We start from the raw sequence: 6,877 nt of genomic DNA on the forward strand, positions 1-6,877 counted from the left end.
GAGAAGGAGCCAATCATACCACCAACAGAGAAGATAGCCACAGACAAGGACCAGAGGGAAGTGAGCAACAATTCTGTGGGAGGGTTTGTTAACTTCTCTTCCAAAGTGTAATTGAGAAAGTCCCTTATGATCTGCAAAATAAAACGGTTGGCAGTAGGATGAGAATAAGAGGCAAATGTTGAGGCACTCACTTCCCTAACAGAACGGCATTTCAGTTACTTTGCAATCGAGGGTATTAATAGACGGGGATAACAGATAAAACACTAAAGTCAATGTTGGTCGTTGTCAGTTGTCTTTAGGTTGATTCCAATTCACAGAGACTCTAAATGTGCAGAACAGAGCAGCTCCACAGACATTCAAGGCTGGGGCCTTTTAAGTTTAGAAGCAGATTGTCAGCCCTGTCTTCTGAAGCACCTCTGGGTAGGTTTGAACCACAACCTTCAGTCTAGTGGTAGAACACTTAACCATTTGCGTTACTTACGGACCCAGTGTTAATGTCAATTAGCTCTCAACTCTGGTAGGAAAGCAGCTTTTAATTTTGTTAGCAGCCCAGCATGTAATCACTACATCATCAGATGCACTCCCTGTTTATTTGTTATCTGTTGTTGTTGTTAGGCACCCTCAAGTCAATGTCTTTCTCTCACTGAGCTACTAGGTGAATTCAAACTGCTTCAGAGTACCACCAGAACTGTGTCATTATAGGATAAGTGCTAGTCTGCTCCTTGGAAACCCTATACAGGGCTGCTGAGTTAGAACTCACTCAACGGCACTTAACAACAACAATGGTTAAAGTAAGGATGGGCCCAGTCCAGGGTGAGTAACAAATGAGATTTTACTTTGATTAAATGACTCAACAAGACTTACTTACCAATATATTCTCCCTTTTCATTGTAGATAGGCTAGAAACCAAGTTTGTCTTTGAATCTGAATTCTAGAAACTCTATTCAACAGAAAAATAACTTCCGTACCCCAAATTCTATCTAGTTGTTTACTACTCAGCACCTCATAACTCTAGTGACTTAAGTACTCACCAACTCAGGAGCATTAATGACACCGGTGTTGTAGCCAAACTGGAAAGAGCCGATCGTAGCAATGCTGATGGCAAAGACCAGAGAGGTGGTGACCTGGAGGGGAAAGGGGGGAGCAATTCTTAAAATGCTTCATGACTGCCTCTTATTAATTGAGGAGATATATTAGGAGAGCTTGGTCTATGAACAATATGAGAATTAGATGCGATTTAGATAATGATAGAGTCACAAAGAAGCACGTTATGCTGAATAATTTTTTGGAGGCATGTAGAAAAGCATTGTGTAGCTAACTTGGGAAAAGTAACAAGCAATTTTGAGCAGGAAGTTAAGAAGAACTGGTTGGACAATTTGGAAGCATTTAAAAAACTACCCAAGTAAAGGCAATGATAAAATTGCATTGAGGAATATAATATAAAGAACTTGTTATTGTGAAGAAGAGGAAAAAAAAAAAAAAGTAAAAACAAAACAAGCAAGAATTTGGAGGGCGGAGGAAAGACAGCCTTAAAATTTCTTGTTACCGTTGTTAAGTGCCGTCGATTAACAACGGCTCAGACACATAGCAACCCGTATAGGGTTTCCAAGGAGCTGCTGGTGAGCAAGCTGACCTTGCTGTCCAGTGCTTTTTCCAACAGCGTCACACCAGGACTCCACCTTAGAATTCCTAAGACGTGATTATTTTGAAAACAGCTAGATCCAGTGTAATCAACTACAGTTCAGATTCCATAAAAGTGTCGTGGTGGTGACGGTCTATGTGAAGACACTGGGCTATGCTTTAATAAAACGGGTTCTTATCTGGACCATGTCATTTTACTTTATCTACTCACTGTATCATGGCTCCATTTGAAATTCTGCTTTATATATTGAGTACTGTACTGCTATCCCCCACTGAGCCCTGGTGTGGCGCTGTAGGATAAGCTTTGGACTGTTAGCCGTACTAACCGCAAGACTGGCAGTTCAAATCCATCAGCCACTCTCAGAAACCCTATGCAGGGTTGCTGAGTCAGAACCGATTCAATGGCACAAAATAACATCCCCCACCCAGCAAAGGGAGAACAACACATGCTTACTTCCAACTCAACACACAGAAGACATTTCGTAAGGGATGGAGGGGTGAGATCAGCTCAGTTTTCTTTTCCCCTTGTCGGGAATCATACAAATGATTCTCTAGGTCAGCTCAGCTCAATTTTTATGCGATACCATCTCTCCATTACCACTTATCTTAAACCCCTTCCCTCTTGGATTAGCAGCTGGGAAGGCTGGAAGCTTCAGCTCTGAGAACTGACCTTGCCTGGGGTCTCCCAGCTGTCTGGGTCCCAACTAAGCAGAAACGCCAGGCGTGTGACAATGCAGAGCTCTTTTTCTGTTTTTGTTTAACCCTTTCCCCCTTCACATTTTTTCATTATCCTCAAGGTCCTTTTCTTCCTTCCCATTTTTCAACCCTTCTCCTATTTTCTTTTATTCTCAAGTCAGTTTATCTTTGTGAAAATGCCTCCCTCCCTATAAACATTGCATACACAACACACAATAACATTCAGATACCATAGGGTTCATCCACAATCATAACTGCAACAGGAGGTTCACTGAGTCTCCTTAGCATCCAAAGAATACTAGAGGTTATAGGGCAGATGGTAAGTCACTGTCACACACCTCCAATCAAATCCCTGATCCTTTCAAGGTCTAAGACTTCCAACGAAATCCTTTAATGGCCTTGAGGGCCACACTCATAAGCAGCCCCTGATCCTAGAACATTCAACAGTCTCATCCTTAGTAGCGAAAAATTATGTAAAGTAAACCTGAGAAACAACTACAAGTTCTCCAGGTGACTTTTCCCCAAGATGGGAAGGTGAAAATGGAACGGGGAGAAATTCCTTTTGGATATGACGTTCAAAAGAGAACGTCAGGCTGGAAGAGAAATGATAAGACCTTCCAAAGAAAATAAAACACGACAATCACCGTTAAGGTTTGCCTTTTTAAATGTTCCTGAAACAGACAAAAATAGCCAGTAATTACATCATTCTTACCTTCTCTGTCCCCATGACCCTAATTTAGTTATTTCAGAATCCTCAATAAAGACCTACGATGGGATTCCAGAAACACCTCTTCCAGTCAACAAAACCTTCAAAATGTCCTTTTCAGCAGCAAGTTTTCTTCAGGTCCTCAGTTAGACGCACTCAATCCTTGCCAGTAAAACATCTCAGGCAAAAAAACCTTGCCAGTGCCTATTTATAATGTCTGCAAGGGGTGGAGCTAGAAAGAGAGTCAAATCCGTCTTCTCGCCCCGCCTCAAACAATCTCGTGATCAAAAACTATCTATACTCCTAAGGCAGGCAATAACCACATCCTGCGAGCCGACTGTACATCTCCCCTCTTGCAATAGCAGCTACAGCCTCTTTGTTTCACAGATAAAATGCTACCAGAAAAGCCTGGAGGTAGAGCAAGCACGTTTCTTTATTTTGCCTCTCCCTGCAGAGCAGGATTGAATCAACCTACAGAGGGATGAAAGTACATGGCATTTATCTAAAGGCAGAGTCGGAGAATTAAGGTTGTTTTGGAAGAGTATGAGCAAAAACAAGCAGAAATAACACAAGCCTCTGAGTTTTATCAGCTGTTTTGTGATTGGATTATAGGCTGAGTTTAGAGCCTTGAAGGGGAGGAAAGGCAGCCTGAGAGGGGGAAAAAAAAGCAAAGGGCGGATTTTGGTCTGTTTTTGTCCTAGTTCTCTGACAAGCATGATCTCCCCTAGGAGAAAGAAAACTTGAATTTTTAGAAGCATACCAACTCTCATGGGCATTCACCATATCATCCTATTTGAAAGCTACCCATTCTGCAATATTGGGCCCATTGTCCCAGCATTATACCATCTAGAGGTAACGATCATTTTTCAAAATTCAATTACACAAATAATTGCTGAGCACATACCATGTATCGGGGACTCTCCAAGAAATTGGAGTTTATCAGTGAATAGGACAAAAAAAATCTGACTCTCATAGAGTTTACTGGTTTCCCTTAACTTCTTCCACTTAAATAAAAAAGGAAGAAGGGGAACTGATTCTTACACAAATGGAGCAGATTATCAATCTATTAGTAAAGGACTAACTTTCTTTTAAGGATATGAAATAAGTATCTGATTACTAGGTTGTACCAGAAAATTGAAAGAGATGAGTACAAAAAAGGATGAAAACAGAAAAAGATTAAGAATAACAAAGGGAGAGGAAGAGGCTCCACTGTAAGAGTAAATAGAGCAAATGATTTGGTTTCCAATTAAAAGAATTGGGTCAATGAGAGAAAATAACAAAGCATGATAACAACAGTCAAATTCTGAATTAATTCATAGCCAAGCAACCCCTTTAGAACAAGGGAGTGAAAGAAGCAGAGTAAATGGATAATGATTTTTCTAAATAGTGAGCTCAAGGAATTGCATCTTCCTTTAAGGCTTTGGTTGAAGACCTAGAACTCAAACAGATACTACTAGACATGAAACGAAGCAGGTCTGTTTCCCCAAGTAAGATTTTCTAATGAAATTAGCTGAGGATTGAGGATGAGGGAAACCTGACAGCCAAGAAAACTTTCCTAGAGGTTATATTTCCCCTCCCCCATTCCACCCTTGCCTTCCAGAAAACCCTGTGCCTGGTGGCCCCTTTAGTTACCACAGCAACTGAATTTAGCAGCCAAAGGACAAAGAATCTCCCAAAGGAAAAAGAATAGCAGAGATGTCCGATAGAAATATGAAAGACACCTATGAAATACTAAATTTTCTAGTAGTCACATTTAAATTACTTAGAAAACATGAGAAACTAATTTTAGTAATATGTTTTACTTAACCTTGTTGTTATTTTTGCTAAGTGCCATCCAGTCGGGTCTGACTCATAGTGACCCTGTACAGCGTTTTGGAGGAGCAGCTAGTGGGTTTGAACTGCTGACCTTGTGATTCGCAGTCCAGTGCTTATCCTACAATGCCACACCTGAAGTTTTTACTTAACCTTAATATACCCAAAATACTACCACTTCAGCAGGCAATCAATATAAAAATTATTATTTTACATAGTTGTTTTCCACACCACATCTTTGAAATCCAGTGTATATTTTACACTTACTAAATATCTCCATTTTAGATTCTAAATTTTCTAGAATTAAAGTAAAATGTAGTCTTACCAAAACAACAAAGATATATTTAACAGAAAAATATTTTAAATTGCCCCAGTTTTAAAACGAAAAACCCTAAAATCAAGAAATGCATAGCCTTAAGCACTTTCAGGTAAAGACAGGAAAAACTGCTCCCCACCCCCTCAGAGAACACTGGGAATGATATCTCAAGGAGCACACAAAAAGCTGTTCTAAAGACCACCAAAGTGGATTCTACTCTTTGCTTGCATTTATAACTCTCCTTATAAAGAACAACTTTTGTTATGGTGTGTTTATAATTGTTGTCTTTCTTAATCTGGGTAGGTATGGACATAATACATTTGGATCTAAAAACATTGTAGAAAATAAGCCCTCAGGGTAAGGACAGAAAAACATTTGAGAAATGTTGATTTTCCTGCCTAAATTGGATTTCAACCTTTCTTCATTCCAAATGATTTCTAAAGGACCTGTTCCCAGTTTGAAGATCTTTATCACTTTCTAAGGGGCTTGGCTCCACCAATCCTTCCTTAAAAACTTTAATCCATATCTCATCAGTGCTGGGGTCTAGGTGTAACACTATAGGATAAGCACTGGACTGCTAACCACAAAGACAGCTGTTTAAACCTACTAACCACTCCTCAGAACTAATGGCATTTGACCAAAACAACAAGTACCCACTGGTGCTGGAAGTATTACCCTAAATAAAAAATATAATTGTAGCAATCTTTTATTTAAAAACCTTCAAGAACTATTGACTAAAGTCTTGACCAGCACAATCCAATAGAAACCCTATATAGAACCAACTAGATGGCTCTGGTAGCATAGTGGCTACGACTCGGGCTGCTAACCTCAAGGTTGACAGTTCAAAACTACCAGTGGTTTTGCGGGAGAAAGATGAGGCAGACCGGTCTGCTCCCGTAAAGATTTACAGCCTCGGAAACCCTTTGTAGGGTCACTACTAGTCGGACCTGACTCCATGGTACAACATATGGCACTTAATGACACTGTCCTCTAGATTGCTTCTTGATCTATGTACAGGGTCCACATGAGCATAATTAAGCGTTTTGGAATTCCCATTCCAAATAATTTCAAACAATTTCATAGTTTGTTATGATCCACACAGTCAAATGCTTTTGCATAGTCAGTATTTCCTGTATAGTCTCCTTTAGACACAATCCATATCAGCAATGGTATTTCTCATTTCAAGTCCTCTTCTGCATCTCACTTGGATTTTTGGTGGTTCCTTGTTAATGTACTACTGCAGCATTTTAAATTTATTTTAAGTAAAAATTTACTTGCATGTGCTATTAATGGTTCTGTAATTTCCTCATTCTGTTGGGCTACTTTTCTTTGGAATGATGGATGTCTTCTGATTGGTTGGCTGGGTAGCTGTCTTCCAAGTTTCTTGGCATAGACAAGAAAGTTCATTCTGAGCTGCATCAGCTTGTTGAAACATTTCAATTGGTATTCCATTGATTCCTGAAACTGTTTTTTCATTAGTATCTCCAGTGCAGCTTGGACTTTTTCCTGCAATACCATCAGTTCTTGATCACAAAACTTCAACCATCAGTGTTAGAGGGAGGGTCATTACCAACCCGTGGTATACAGGTGACACACAACTGGACCAATAAATAATATCATGATAAATAGAGAAAAGATTAAAGTTGCCAAGGATATCGTTTTATTTGGATACACAATTAATGCTCCTCTCAACAAATCAAGTGACC

The 6,877-nt window shown here is 39.7% G+C and overlaps 1 pseudogene; it reads right to left on the minus strand.

Moving 5' to 3' along the window:
• Positions 1–3,064, minus strand: part of LOC102833110 — a 37,406-nt pseudogene extending 34,342 nt beyond the window's left edge.
• Positions 3,065–6,877: the final 3,813 nt, after the last annotated feature.

Source organism: Chrysochloris asiatica, unplaced genomic scaffold, assembly GCF_000296735.1.
Source record: "Chrysochloris asiatica unplaced genomic scaffold, ChrAsi1.0 scaffold00328, whole genome shotgun sequence".
Taxonomy (NCBI): Eukaryota; Metazoa; Chordata; class Mammalia; order Afrosoricida; family Chrysochloridae; genus Chrysochloris; species Chrysochloris asiatica.